This window comes from Pongo pygmaeus, chromosome 1 (assembly GCF_028885625.2).
Source record: "Pongo pygmaeus isolate AG05252 chromosome 1, NHGRI_mPonPyg2-v2.0_pri, whole genome shotgun sequence".
In the NCBI taxonomy this organism is placed as follows: Eukaryota; Metazoa; Chordata; class Mammalia; order Primates; family Hominidae; genus Pongo; species Pongo pygmaeus.
This window is the reverse complement of record NC_072373.2, coordinates 108,587,815-108,603,627: the sequence shown is the minus strand read 5'-3', so window position 1 is coordinate 108,603,627 and position 15,813 is coordinate 108,587,815. Positions and strand designations below refer to the sequence as shown.

Here is a 15,813-nt window from a genome sequence, read left to right as displayed (position 1 = left end):
GAATCTAATAATGTCCTCATATAAAGGGAGTTGGGTCCATACTGTTTTACCCACTCTTTCATATCTTTTAGCATTTTTATCAAAAAGGACTCATATGTGGCCTCAGCTATCGGAGGCTCTCCCTCTTGGGCCCCTTCTCCAGGTGGTATCGGTTCTAATATTACTGGGAATTGCCGCGCCTCAATATCTCCTTGCTTTCTTGCCTTATCAATAATTTTATGTAATGTACTACCCTGTCCACTAGGTGGTGATGTAGGCTTAAGTCTCATAGTGGGCGGCTGAGGGTATGGCGCCCTGCCCTGTGGTGCTGGGAACATTCCTGGCTGTCCATACTGACTTTCTGGGGGTGGCCGATACTGAAGTTTGGCTGGCAGCCAGTATTGATAGGCTACTGGTGGTTGGGTCTTATTTTCTACCGGCTGATATTGTGGATACTGTATTTGGATTGGCATTGCGGTGACAGAGACTCTATCTTTCTCTATTTGATATTCTCCTGGGGTTTGTACTTGTCTAGCCCGCATTTGAGGTTGTAATGTTACAGGCATCTGAACTGCTGGAAGAGGAGTTGGCCCTCGTGGTTTAGACTCTGATGGCCCCACTGATTCTGGACCTTTTTCTTCTAATTTTAACGTTTCAGGATATACCACCCCCTGTAATTGATTATAGTCAACATTTTGCGTTGACTGAGCCATATAAGCCGGCTCTGCTACATATTCACAATGTAAACTTTCCATTCCTTTCCAGGATTTTATCCCTGCCTCTTCTTTACAATCTATTCCACAGCTTTCGGGGGCATCAGAAACTGCAACCCTGTCTTCTTCTGTTTGAAACAGTTCTAAAATTACTTTAATAATGGCCCAATCATTCCATACTGTAAGTGGGATGATTTTACCCTCCCTACTTGCTTGTTTTAATTCTTTGCCAATGTTTTTCCAGTCTTTTAGATCTAAAGTTCCCTGTTCTGGAAACCATGGGCAAAATTGTTCTATTGTTCAAAATAGCGTGATTAGATTTTTTGTAGAGACTCTAACTCCCACTCTTTTTAAAAGAATTTTAATAAAGCTAAGATAAGAGGCATATTTACTTTTAGTTTGCCCCATTGTTACCCTAGGTTCTTTGAGCGCACAAGCTTACCGCAAGACTGACTGCAGATGTACTCGGGATCTCCTGTCAACTTGTCCTCAATGACCATGCTTGAACGTACCTTCACCCTAGAGAAGAGCACCCACGTTGGGCACCAGATGAAGGGGTGGCCTGCCCCTCCACACTTGTGGGCATTTCTCATCGGGTGGAATGAGAGACTTGAGAAAAGAAAGAGACACAGAGACAAAGTATAGAGAAAGAAAAGTGGGCCCAGGGAACCGGCGCTCAGCATATGGAGGACCTGTGCCGGCACCAGTCTCTGAGTTCCCTTAGTATTTATTGATCATTATCGGGCATTTCTCGGAGAGGGGGATGTGGCAGGACAATGGGGTAATTGTGGAGAGAGGATCAGCAGAAAAACATGTGAACAAATGTCTCTGCATCATAAACAAGCTAAAGAAAAAAGTGCTGTGCTTTTGATGTGCATATATATAAACATCTCAATGCCTTAAAGAGCAGTATTGCTGCCCACATGTCCCACCTCCAGCCCTAAGGCGGTTTCCTCTTATCTCAGTAGATGGAATATACAATCGGGTTTTACACTGAGACATTCCATTGCCCAGGGACGAGCAGGAGACAGATGCCTTCCTCTTATCTCAACTGCAAAGAGGCCTTCCTCTTTTACTAATCCTCCTCGGCACAGACCCTTTACGGGTGTCAAGGGTGTCGGGCTGGGGGACGGTCAGGTCTTTCCCTTCCCACGAGGCCATATTTCAGACTATCACGTGGGGAGAAACCTTGGACAATACCTGGCTTTCCTTGGCAGAGGTCCCTGCGGCCTTCTGCAGTGTATTGTGTCTCTGGGTGCTTGAGATTAGGGAGTGGTGATGACTCTTAACAAGCATGCTGCCTTCAAGCATTTGTCTAACAAAGCGCACTCTGCACAGCCCTTAATCCATTTAACCTTGAGTGGACACAGCACATGTTTCAGGGAGCACATGGTTGGGGGTAGGGTTACAGATTAACAGCATCTCAAGGCAGAAGAATTTTTCTTAGTACAGACCAAAATGGAGTCTCTTATGTCTCCTTCTTTCTACATAGACACAGTAAGAGTCTGATCTCTCTTTCTTTTCCCCACAATACTTATATGATTTAAATTGTTCAAAAGCATCAAAGATTCCTCTCTGCTGTCAACTTCATTCCATTTATTTTATTGTACCAAACTATCAAGACCATTAATTTAATCTACTGCTAAATCTATTATTTGTTCATGTTAGAAATTCAACAAGAAAATTTTTCCCTAATGAAACCTCACATTTCAAGCATAAGTAGGCTGGGCGAGGTGACTCATACCTGTAATCCCAGCACTTTGGGAGGCCAAGACAGGCGCATCACTTGAGGTCAAGAGCTTGAGACCAGCCTGGCAAACATGGTGAAACCCCATCTCTACTAAAAATATAAAAATTAGCTGTGTGTGGTGGTGTGCGCCTGTAATCCCAGCTACTCTGGAGGCTGAGGCAGGGAAATAGCTTCAACCTGGGAGGTGGAGCTTGCAGTGAGCTGAGATTGCACCACTTCAGTCTAGCCTGGGCTACAGAGCAAGACTCTGTCTCAAAAATAAATAAATAAGCATAAGTAGTAAAAAAATAAAATAAGATAAAAAATAAGGCACAGGGTCTTGCTCTGTTATCCAGGCTTGAGTGCAGCGGGTCTATCATAGCTGACCAACGTGGAACTTCTGGGCTCAGGCAATCCTCCTGGCTCAGCTTGCCTTGTATTTTTTTAGAGATGGGGTCTTGCCCTGTTGCCCAGGCTGGTCTCCAACTGCTGACCTAAAGCAATCCTTCTGCCTCAGCCTGCTGAGTTGCTGGGAGTACAGGTGCAAGACATGCAGCCTAGTATTGCAGTAAAACAATTTTCAACAAATTCTTAATTTTCTTTCTTTTTCTTTTTCTTTTCTTTTCTTTCTTTTTTTTTTTTTTTTGAGTTGGGAGTCTCACTCTGTCACCCAGGCTGGAGGGCAGTGGCGCAATCATAGTTCACTGCAGCCTGCCTCAGTCTCCCAAGTAGCTGAGATTAAGTCATGCAGTATCATGCCTGGCCAACTTAAAAAAATTAGCTAATACTTAAAAATTTGTAGAGACAGGGGTTTCACTATGTTGCCAGGCTGGTATCAAACTCCTAACCTCAATTGATCCTCCCTCCTCAGCCTCCTAAAGTGCTGGGATTGCAGATATGAGCCACCATACCTGGCTTAATTTTCTTATTTTAATTTTATATAAGTGATTATTATTGTTCCTAAGATAATTGGGGCAGTGACTCCTTTAAAATTTTAGACACCTAATTTGTCTATTCACTTCACTGAAAGAGTATGCCAGTTTGTTTCATGAGAAAATATCCTATATTAATAAAGCAGGAAAATTCCTTCCACCAAACTAGGGGGCATTCTAAAGAAACGAATTGTGCTAAGTAACATCACTTAAGGTGAAAACAGAGACAATGGTATCTATTAACAATGTTTATCAGTGAAGGAAATAAACTGAAAATATTAACATCATTAGATCCTCGGAGGGCCTTCATTGCTGAAAATCTGAGTAACATTGTGATACCATTTTGAGTCCGGCAGGACATTCTCTTTCCAGGCATATAACAGTGGGTGAATAATTTCTTTTCATTCATTTTCATTGAGGGCTGAACTTCCTTAATGTTCTGGAGATTATTAAATTTGATTTGTATAGTTGTGAAAAGTGCTCATATTGCTGATTCCATCGCTTGTATGTGATCATATAAATCTTTTCTCTCCTTTCTGTAGTGTGGTTTAAACTTAACTTTAAAGGACATGTATTTGAATTTTTCAGCTGGTTAGAAACCTGAATCTACCAATCAAAGAAAACTGCTCCTTACATGCTACAGATTTAGTTTTCTTCCTGTACTAAGATGTCTTTTAGATACAGTAAATTTGTTAAAGCCAAGAGCTCCTATGGAACGAAGTTGGGTGGGAGGGGGGACATTGAGTAGTAAGATCACTCTTGTAATAGAGATGCCACTCTTGCAGATATTGACAACTATTGGGCCCATAAAATTTTTACCAAACATTGGAAAGACAAGATATGAACAACTTATCATTGCTGCAGTCTCAAATATCAGGAAATACCATTATTCTCAGGACAATAAATAGACAATAAAAAAGACTCACAGAGCAGCTTAGCTGTCAGGTATTACCAAACAGGGACTGGATCCTTGTCAACACCACCCAACAGAGATTGTCCCCAGAAATTCACTTCATAACATCAAAACAAAAAACCCACACTGATGGCAAAAAGTAATGATGCAAAAATGAGAGAGAGAGAGAGACAGAGAGAGAGAGACAGAGAGAGAGAGAGAGAGACCTGTCCTATAGCCACACTTAGTGGGTAAAAGCCAAAGAGCTCAATTTCTGCTCATGATACTTAACAGAACAGAGGGAACGTGAGCCAATGGCTCAATGGGTTCAGATCTGCACCAAGTGCCTGTTGGATGCAGGATTCTACTGTCTCCAATAATATGTCTCAGATGGACTAGTTTTTTGGTTTTTTGTTTTGTTTTTTTATTTTTTGTTTTTGAGACAGAGTCTCGCTCTGTCGCCCAGGCTGGGGTGCAACGGCACGATCTCGGCTCACTGCAACCTCCGCCTCCCGGGTTCAAGCGATTCTCCTGCCTCAGCCTCCCAAGTAGTTGGGACCACAGACGCACACCACCACGCCCGGCTATTTGTTTTGTTTTGTTTTGTTTTGTATTTTTAGTAGAGACAGAGTTTCACCATGTTGGTCAGGCTGGTCTCGAACTCCTGACCTCAGTTGATCAGAAGTAGGTGAGGTCAGAAAACATACCCTGGGAGAGGCTGGCACAATGCCCAGATCCGCCATCGCTAGGCCTGGGATTTTCTTCTGTAGTATTCATGTAGTGCAGGGACAAAACCAATTAGATACTTCTGGGAGTTAAAAAGAGATTAATCTGCCGGGCGCGGTGGCTCACGCCTCTAACCCCAGCACTTTAGGAGGGTTCACGAGGTCAGGAGATCGAGACCATCCTGGCTAACACGGTGAAACCCCGTCTCTACTAAAAATACAAAAAATTAGCCGGGTGTGGTGGCGGGCGCCTGTAGTCCCAGCTACTCGTAGGAGGCTGAGGCAGGAGAATGGCATGAACCCGGGAGACTGAGCTTGCAGAGAGCTGAGATCGCGCCACTGCACTCCAGCCTGAGCGACAGAGCGAGACTCCGTCAAAAAAAAAAAAAAAAAGAAGAAAAGAAAAGAGAGAGAGAGAGAGATGAATTTACAGTGCCATTTGAGAAGGGGTATTAAGGAATTTGCCAGGGTACTGACGCGTGTCAGGTGCAAACTGCAGGTTGAGAGAGAGCTAAGTATTTTCTGTCCATGAAGGTGATAAGCGAGGGCCTGAAGAAAGAGGGACCGGGGAGGACACTGGCGCCAGAAATAGGAAAGGGCTGCTTGGGAGTGGGAAGGATGGATCGGGGTGCTATCTAGAAAGTTGCCTGGCAATGGCTGTGGGATGTGGAAGCGAGACATCAAACAAGAAGCTGTCGCTTAAATAAAGTCTGAAGAAAGACTAGATATGTAAACGGCAGGAGACAGTAGAGAAACTGGACTCGGCTCCTCATAAAAGTTCCCGCCTTATATTTCAGGGAGGATCGCAGCGCATTTCGGCCAAGACAGGTGAGACTGCGGTTCTGACCTGCGGGCCTGGATGAATTGCGTTAGGGCACCTGGGCTCCGGGAGAGCCCTTCCCCTCCACAAAGTAAGCGTGTTATGTCTACAACCCAACGGGGACGCTAAGAGCCCCAAAGGCCCTGCTTTCATCCCAGAGAACAGCGCCCGCCTGCGTAGTTTACACCTGGCTCTATGAGGTGAGAACACATTCCCCGCTAGCACAGAAATCCTACAAACTCCCGAGGGGGCTGCGGCTAGAAGCAGAGGCTGTGTGAAATGTGACTGGGGGCTAGGAAAAAACACGAAGATTTTCACGGACCCTGAGAACCCAAGAGACTGGAGAGACCATGGACAAATCTCTGCAAAAAGCAGCCCCGCGTAGAAAAAACGAAGAGCTGCCTTCGGCGCTAGTTAGCTTGTGTAAAAGGCTGAGGCTTCTTATTTCCTCCCTGGGAAGGGGGGAAGACAACATGTCACTTCTATTCTCCAGTGTTTAACTGTAAGAATAACACTTAAGACTAAGACACAAGCCAGTAGAAAAAAAGAAAAAAGCAACGCTTGCCGTACAGCCTGTTCTTTAAATCACAAAAAGATCAGGGGAAAGCGCGAACGCAGTCCCCCACTACCACAAATTATGCAGTCGAGTTTCCCACATTTGAGGAAATCGCAGGGGTCAGCACATCCGGAGTGCAATGGATAAGCCTCGCCCTGGGAAAACCACCTTCGTGATCATGGTATCTCCCCTGCCAGGTAAGTATGAGTTCCCGCACCTCCGCCCCGCCACAGCCTCACACGCCTCCCCCTTTACACGCACGGTCACTTGCCCCGCGCACCCCCGAGCCCTCCTAGCCCTGACACACAGCTGGGACTCTCAGGTCCCACCAGCGGTCCTGAATCGGCTCCCACGGCACGGGAACTCCTTCGTGGCTAAGCAGCAGGTGGCGAAGCAGCAGCCCCTGCGCTGCCTCATCTACATAGAAGTCGCCCTATCCGTGATGTCACCGACAGTGGCTTTCCCAGTCCCCGTCTGCCTTTCTGCCGCTCAGCCGACCAACACGCTGCCGGAGCCGGCAAGGGGAAGTGCCGCCTGTCTCTCCCTTTCTTCCCTCCCGCCCTGGCATCTGTTCTCGCCCAAAGAAGCCGGTCCTTAGCCTGCGCTTCGGAGCAACCTTTCGGTGGCCAGCTGGAGCCGGGGCACCCTTCTTCAAATAATGGCTTTTAATTTGCAGACTAGAACGTTTAGGATTACAAAAGAAACCGGTTCTCTTCACATCCTAGCATTCCGCTTGAAATTGGAAGCCGTTCAATGTCAGAGAGAAACCATATTTATGAAATTAAAGAAGCTTCTCAAATGACTGCAAACCAGCCTTCCTTACTGGTTTCATCACTGGTAATGTTATGAAGACAGTTGTCCAGTTTCATGACTCTTGTAGGTTTTTGTTTGTTTATTTGTTTTGATGTTGTTGTTGTTGTTGTTTTCCAAATTCAGTATTGTAGAAAAATATGCTGCCCCAGAAGAGATGATTGGACACTCTCAAGCGTGGTGCTGGACTTTGTCATCTCTCGCACAGCCATCTCCAGACCTTAGTGCTTACCTCACGTTAGTTTTTTATATTCTGCGAAGACAAAACCAAAATAATCCAAATTTGACACAAATACCTGCGGTACATCTTATTTGAGATGTTTAACAAATGTCTGGATCATCTTTTCTTACATTGGATTATAACGCAGGAAACACTGTGAAGTAAGTAAAGTTGGAATTCCCAAGTCAAAGACCATTTGAATATTTGCAAGTAGATTTGAGACAGGAATAATACAGGGTGGTCGCAGGGTAACAAATTCTAGGCAGCAGATTTACATGACTTGAGGCTATGGGCTGATAAGACGCTGAAAAACCAGGGTTGTGGACCAAGCTGGCTAAGACTGACTGGACTCAGTGTGGTGCTGGATTTGACGTAGGTTTTACCTAGGCCCTCATTATATGCTTATTAACATACTAAATCACACACCCACCAGTGCCATGACAGTTCTGAGACCAATATTTGATGTAAAAATGGATGGCACCACAGTTCCGAGAAATCTCCACCTTTACCCAGGAATTTTCATGAATATTCCACTCCTTGGTTAAAGAAACCCATCGAGATGAAACCCCAGAACCCATTGTTCTCTCTCGGGTATGCCCGAACTCCCCTTTCTTGAGTGTGTACTTTTTGCTTTGCAATACATCTCTTCCTTCGCTATTTGCTGACTCATCCTTGACTTGGTTCTCGAGATGGTGTCAAGAGCCTGGACACCACAGCTGGGGTCGAGATCCCACCAGTGTCCGGGGACCTCCCCCAGCCCACCAGTATCAGATTCTATTCCATTGCTCAAATCACAAAACATTGAATGGAGAGTTCTCCTTTGGAGACCACGAAGTAAAGATTCTGTGGCATGGTGGCCAGTTAGGCCACTGGAAGGCATGGCAAAATATTGAAAATGAGGGATTAGGTGATGGTATAGTAACTGCTGAATACTAAATACTTGATCCAGGCCCCATTCCCTGGAGACTGACAGGGAGACACCTCGTCCAGGTAGTAGTGGAGAAATACTTTCCGGGTATCTGACGACCAGCCTTTGTGGAAAGAACTGGCACCATCCTGCAGGTGTAACTGCCTGATGGGTTCTTCCTGCCCACTGTACACACAAAATCAATTCATGGAGACCATGGCATTGCAGTAAAGAGTTTAATCGACACAGGCCAGCCACGACATGTGGGGGACAGAGTTATTACTCAGATCGATCTCACTGAAGGCTTGGAGGTAAGGGGTTTTTCAAGGATCGTTTGGTGGGGAGGGGGCTAGGGTTTGGGCAGTGCTGATTGTTGGGGATGAAATCACAGGGGTGTGGAAAATGGCCCTCCTGCATTGAGTCAGCTTCTGGGTGGGAGCTAAGGGACTGGTTGATTTTTGGGCCAAATGGTGCCATCCAGTAGTCAGAAATGCAAAAGCCTGAAAAGACATCTCAAGAGGCCAATCTTAGGTTCTACAATAGTGATGTTCTTCACAGCAGTAATTGGGGAAGCTGCAAATCTTGTGACTCTGGAATAATGTCTGGTAATTATTTAACGAGGCATACATCTTAGCAGAATTCAGGCCCCTTTCATCCTCCTGACTTGGTGGCCTTTCATTAGTGTTACAGGGGTAATTTAGTTTTGGGGAAGGTTATCATTTAAACCAAACTTTCTGGCTGTCCCCAATGTTTTTGGCACCGGGGACTGGTTTCATGGAAGACAATTTTTCCATGGAAGGGGGTTTCCAGATGAAACTGTTCCACCTCAGGTCATCAGGCATTAGTTAGAGTCTCATAAGGAGTGCGCAATCTGGATCCCTCACATGCGCAGTTCCCAACAGGGTCCGAGCTCCGATGAGACTCTGATGCCGATGCTGATCTGACAAGAGGCGGAGCTCAGGTGGTAATGCTCGAAAGCCTGCAACTCACCTCCTGCTGTTTGGCTGGGTTCCTAACAGGCCATGGACCAGTACCTGTCTTGTGGCCCTGGGGGTTGGGGACCCCTGATTTAAACTATAAACTCAATTTTTACCAAAGATAGCTTGGGAGAAATTGCACAGGAATGAGCAAAGACAGCTAGCCTGTGAGGCTAGAACCAAAATGGAGTCAGCCATGTCAGATTTCTCTGATTGTCATAATTTTGCAAAAGTAGTTGCAGAGGGACTACACTGGACACTTGTTAAAGGCATGAGGTGGATTTTATTGTATGTACTACAGTAGGCAAGAGAGACCAGAAGAGAACTGAGCTCAACTCCAAACACAGCAAGAAGAGTTGAAGATTTATAGCCAGCTGGCAAGGTAAGAGAGTCAGCGGATGGAAAATTACTAAGAGGAACTTGATTAGCTATCAAAGGTGGTTGGGAGGACTCTTGCTAAACTAGGCTCAACAGTATTCTTTTCTAAAGCTGGACTTGGCAGGCCAAGAACTAATAGGGAAAAGGGCTCCGAGGAAACTGACTAAGGTTTGGTCAAAGATGGAGTCCTTGTCAACTCTACATTGAAGCTTCTGCAAATAAACGAAGACCAACCAAATGAAAAAAAGCAAAGGCTATTTATTCTGAGCTTGCTATGGCAGGGAGTCAGCCACTGTTACTTGTGTTTTGGCAGAGACTTGAAGGCAGTCAGAAGGGTGGGAAAGCTTTTTAAAAAGAAAGGCTTCAGGTATGCTTGGACTGGAGGCTGTCAGCATGGTGAAGCTATAGATAGACGAAAAAATCAAAATATTTTGCCCCAGAATATATTTCTTTGGCATATTTTAAGATGGCTGTCAGAGAGCCAGCAAACAGAAGTAACTCTGCAAAACTGTCTTTTATAGGGGAAATTTACACCTGCAGAGAATCTGCATTAATCCAGCCTTCCCTTGTCAGGATTGAGAAATAAAAATAAGCCCTAGGCCCTACAACCAACTGAACGGACTCCCTCTTGGCTGACAGGACCACAGAGAAACCTTGAAATCTGTTTCTGGCTGTGACAGGATAGGAGGTCGGACATGCTCCCCTTAAAACCCCTCCCTCGCTAACCGCCATTATGAGGCAGGAGAACAGCAGAGGGAGTTGGAAGCTGGATAAAAGGCAGAATGAGTAAAGCAGAAACAGAAGCAAGGTGATGGGGTGGGAGAGCAAGAAGCAAGATAAAAGGCAGAAGTTGAGCGGCCAAAACAAAAAGTAAGATTTAAAACAGCAAGCAAGGCCGGGCACAGTCACTCACCCCTGCAATCCCAGCAGTTTGGGAGGCCAAGGCAGGCGGATCGCCTGAGGTCAGGAGTTCGAGACCAGCCTGACCAACGTAGTGAAACCCCTTCTCTACTAAAAATACAAAAAAATAGCTGGGCATGGTGGTACACTCCTGTACTCCCAGCTACTCAGGAGGCTGAGACAGGAGAATTGCTTGAACCCGGGAGGCAGAGGTTGCAGTGAGCCAAGATCGCGCCACTGCACTCCAGACTGGGCAACAGAGCGAGACCCTGTCTTTTAAAAAAAAAAAAAAAAAAAAAAAGCAAGCAGGGACCTCATGGCCAGCAAGATCCAAACCAGGAAAGGGGCAGCTCTTCAGAGATAGGCATGTGCATTAGAGAGAAAAAGTATCCTTAATATGACTTCATATGATAATCAGCTCATTAAAGCTCGTGCATATGGACTGCATATCATGCATGTACTTAAAATTATGGGATGGAGGCAGCATTCAAGCACACAAGGGCCAAAGTAACTAAGCAACCCACCTAGCAATCAAAAGGCAAACACTGGCTAAAGATTAGGCATCCTTGGCCGGGCACAGTGGCTCACGCCTGTAATCCCAGCACTTTGCGAGGCCGAGGTGGGCGGATCATGAGGTCAGGAGATCGAGACCATCCTGGCTAACACGGTGAAACCCCGTCTGTACTAAAAATACAAAAAAATTAGCCGGGCCTGGTGGCGGGCGCCTGTAGTCCCAGCTGCTGGGGAGGCTGAGGCAGGAGAATGGCGTGAACCCGTGAGGCAGAGCTTGGAGTGAGCCAGGATCGTGCCACTGCACTCCAGCCTGGGTGACAGAGCAAGACTCTGTCTCACGAAAAAAACAAACAAAAAAAACAGTAGGCATCCTTGTGAAGAGAAGAAAACACACACACACACACACACACAAAAAGACCCCAAGTACACCAAACTAATACTGATCTCATCTCCCAGAGGTCAGCCCACGCTCCCCACTCTGAGAGTGTTACTGTGCTTAATAAACTTTTGCTTTGCTTTGCTGCTTTGTGTGTGTCATGTACAGTTCTTTGTTTGGGACACCAAGAGCCTGGAACTGCACGGCACCATCTGGTAAGAATTAGGCTTTTTTGGCCGGGAGCGGTGGCTTATGCCTGTAATCCCAGCACTTTGCGAGGCCGAGGCGGGCGGATCACGAGGTCAGGAAATCGAGACTATCCTGGCTAACACGGTAAAACCCCGTCTCTACTAAAAATACAAAAAATTAGCCGGGCGTGGTGGTGGGCACCTGTAGTCCCAGCTACTCAGGAGGCTGAGGCAGGAGAATGGCCTGAACCCGGGAGGCGGAGCTTGCAGTGAGCCGAGATCGCGCCACTGCACTCCAGCCTGGGCGACAGAGAGAGACTCTGTCTCAAAAAAAAAAAAAAAAAAGAAGAAAAAAAAAAAGAATTAGGCCTCTTTTTTCCTAAGGGTTAACAACAAACCAGCCCTTTGGAAAGACTTGCTTCACCACTGTTATCAGCCAACGGCCTGATGCTTTCCCTCCGTTTTGTGGTTTTGACAAAACAAGCAAGCAGCATTCCCTCCTGATAAGAGACCACCCACCTAGGAATGATTCTGGCCAGACTAGAGAGGATGCACAGTGAGAGTTTTCATGTCCTCTGCTTCAGCTTTTGATGTCAGAGGGCCACAAACTCCACTCTCAGATGATTGCTAATGCCACCATTTTATGAACATGGGCCCCATGGAGAGGCACGAAGCTCAATTGCACTTCTGCACATTTTTCCTCCTATAAATATTGCTATTGGAATATTATTTGGTACGGCTCCCGTGAAAGACACATTTGCAGAATGTACTCAAATTAGAAGCATTATGTAAACCCTATAATGTAGCAATGGTGCATCAACTTCCCTACACTATAGAAACATCTGCGGTGTAGACATTTCCACAATGACCAAAGATATGTGTATAAGAAAGGTGGGTGCAGCATTCTCTGTAATCCTAAAACAATGAAACCAACCTCATCTCAAAAACTTTTTTTTTTTTTTTTTTTTTGAGTTGGAGTCTCGCTCTGTTGCCCAGGCTGGAGTGTAGTGGTGCGATCTGGGCTCACTGCAGCCTCCACCTCCCAGGTTCAAATGATTCTTCTGCCTCAGAATCCCAAGTACCTGGCATTACAGGCACATGCCACCATGCCTGGCTAACAAAAACATTTTGAAAAGGGTTAAATAAATCATGCACAAACTGAGGAAAAATACCGTTTTCAAAAATGATGGAGAGGATCACTATGATGACGAACGATTCCACTGGTCACATTATTGATAGAGCCATCAGTAAATCCAGACACATCCTGGGGATATTACTGACCTCCTATTATGAAAATATGAAAAAATAGAGGCATGTAAATTACTCGTTTAAGCGTATAACGGACTGAATTAGAATTTTATCACACCAGAAGTGGGTTCCTAGGTCTCTGTTTCAGGATTCCTGAGTTACACACGTATAAACCCAGGATTTCAGGAGATACCCGGTTAAGAATCCGGTCGGGGAGGTGGGCGGGCCCTTGACATGGATAAGTCACAAATTAGTGGCTTAGGACTCCGGGAAGATAAAATCTTCCCCATTTATCTAGTGATTGACAATGCATGAATACTTTAAAAGTTCCAAGAAGCGTCCCTGGGTGGGCTCGAACCACCAACCTTTCGGTTAACAGCCGAACGCGCTAACCGACTGCGCCACAGAGACAGGTACTGCCAGATCTACTGGGCGCTATAGGCAGGGCGCACGCACTAAACTTCCTCCGTCCCTTCCATCCTCAGGGCCAGCCCGGCAGGACGACTGAGCAAGGCCTTGGAAAACCGGAGAGATTGGAGCGGTAAGTCGCGCTGGTCACGTTGGACACCTGCGCGTTGGGAGATTCTGGAGCCAGAAGGACAGCCGAATGGCCTTCGCCCGCCCTGCCCCTCGCCTGCTTCAGAAACCCCCGGAAACGCCCCGGTTGAGACCCCGGCCCGAGCCGCCTGGGGACCCTAGGGAAGCTGAACGCCCGGTTGCTCCCGGGATGGCTCTTCCCGTTCTTTGCGCCGCCTTCAGCCAGTGAGGGAGCCTGTGCCCTCCCTGCCCAGTCGCTTTTGGGGCCGCTGCGGAGCTTCCGCTGCCATCTTCGGATCCTGTGTTCCGCACGGGGGCTCCACCAGGGCAGGGATCGTGGTGAGGGTGGCTCGTGGGTCCCCCTCGCAGGGAGCAGGGTCTGGCACTCACCAGGGCGCACGACTAGGACTTGTCGAATGAATCCATCTTCGCCTTTAGCTTTTAGTCCTTTGAAGAGCCTTGAGAATGGAAATCATGAGAGATTTTTCCATGGGGAAGTTCCTTTTACAAAGCATTTATTTAGGTTGACTTCTTGGCACCCCGCGGGGCGGCAACGGGCAGGGCCTCCAGTGCACCTTCTGCGCGGTGGAGCCGCGGGGGGCTCAGCTGGGCGGTGGTCGGGTCCTGAGGCCGGAGGGCGGGAGTAGGGGAGGGGAAAAGCAAAAGCGGGGAAAGAAGCCGGGGAGCGGTGGACCAGACGTCCAGACCTCCTGAAAGGTTGGCGGGGAGGCACAGGCGGGATCTTCCGGAGGTGAGAATTTTTTTTATTGTAGCAGAATGGGGAGGAATTGAGGGGAAAATGGAGACAGAAGCTGAAAGAGCCCCAAACGCCAGAACCTGCAGCTCCCCAAGAATAAGATCTTCCAGAAGAACTAGACCGAAAACTAGGCGTTGGGGAACACTGAAATCCTTGGAGGAGTAACATCAGCATGGCCCTCTGTGTTCCTTTAGGCAAAAGGACTTGCTTCCATTGTTTGTTCAATTGTTTGTGTTTGTTAAATAAATAAAACGATTTTCATGTATCTTTGAAATTACTTTGGCGCTACTATTTTATGATTACAAATAATGCCGCAGTGATCATTCTTGTACACTTCTCATTGGCCATTTGTGTATTTCTATAGGGTAGAGGCCTGGAGAGCAGTTGTTCCAGCATGGGGATTACACTGTTTTTGTTTGTTTGTTTGTTTGTTTGTTTGATTTTGAGACAGAGTCTCGGTCTGTCACCCAGGCTGGAGTGCAGTGGTGCGATCTCAGCTCTCACTGCAACCTCCGCCTCCCGGGTTCAAGCGAATCTCCTGCTTCAGCCTCCCAAGTAGCTGAGATTACAGGTCCGCGCGAGCCACCACATCGGGCTAATTTTTGTATTTTTAGTAGAGACGGGGTTTCACCGTTTTGGCCAGGCCGGTCTCAAACTCCTGACCTCAAGTGATCTGCCTGCCTTGGCCTCTCAAAATGCTGGGATTACAGGCGTGAGCCACCGCACCCAGCGATTACATGGTTTTTTTAATATCATTCTGTTTTCTTTCCTTACTTGGCTTATTAGCTGTAACTCTTTCTTTTGTTATATCAGTGGTGGCTTTAGGGTTCCTAGAATACATCTTTATCCGTCTGCCATCAAGTGACATTATACCTCCCCTTCTGGCCTTTATGCTAGTGTTGTCAGGTAATTTGATTTTGGACATGTTATAAACCCCAACATCCAAGTAGGTACATAGCGATTTCCAGTCGTCTCCATTTCTTTGTATAGGTTCAGATTTCTGTTTGGTATCCTTATCCTTAGGCCTGGAGGACTCCTTCAACATTTCTTGTAGTGTGGTTCGGTGAATTCTGTCATTTTTTGTATGTCTTTAAATGTCCTGATTTCAGTCACATTTTTGAAAGATATTTCAATTTGGCATAGAATTCTAGAATAACTTTTTTTCTCTCAGTACTTTAGGATGTTGCCACTTCGACGCTTTGTCATTGAGATATCTTTCCCGTCTTTGTAAACCTGGCATAAAGTGGGTTTCCTGTACTTGTTATATGATTTTTGGATTGTGTATTCAAATTAAAAGTATTAAATTAAAATGGCCTGGGTGAGGTGGCTCACGCCTGTAATCCCAGCACTTTGGGAAGGGGAGGCAGAGGATCGCTTGAGACCCAGATTTGGAGACCACCCTGGGCAAGATAGCAAGACCGTGTGTGTGTGTGTGTGTGTGTGTGTGTGTGTGTGTGTGTGTGTGTGTGTGTGTGTGTCTGTATATGTGTGTGTATATATATATATACACATAAATATGTATATATATTATATGTATGTATGTATATATAAGTCCTACAGTCACCTTAAGTTCCACCAACAGTGCGCTTAAAGTAAAATGTGCCCAACCTGAGGCTCAAACCTACCTGCTGACGCGCAATTTGTGTTTGTGAGACA

The 15,813-nt window shown here is 46.4% G+C and overlaps 1 protein-coding gene, 1 long non-coding RNA gene and 2 other non-coding genes across 4 annotated transcripts in view; 1 reads left to right on the top strand and 3 right to left on the bottom strand.

The window, feature by feature from the left end:
* The window catches only part of LOC129015142 (neuroblastoma breakpoint family member 11-like), a 2,260,169-nt gene that overhangs the window by 605,684 nt on the left and 1,638,672 nt on the right, over positions 1–15,813 (bottom strand).
* LOC129022603 (U1 spliceosomal RNA) lies at positions 6,388–6,551 on the bottom strand. Its single transcript, XR_008496485.1, has one exon. It is a non-coding gene; the product is annotated as a U1 spliceosomal RNA (small nuclear RNA).
* TRNAN-GUU (transfer RNA asparagine (anticodon GUU)) lies at positions 13,201–13,274 on the bottom strand. Its single transcript has one exon. It is a non-coding gene; the product is annotated as a tRNA-Asn (tRNA).
* LOC134739485 (uncharacterized) lies at positions 13,222–14,431 on the top strand. Its single transcript, XR_010126175.1, has 2 exons — positions 13,222–13,404; positions 14,177–14,431. It is a non-coding gene; the product is annotated as an uncharacterized LOC134739485 (long non-coding RNA).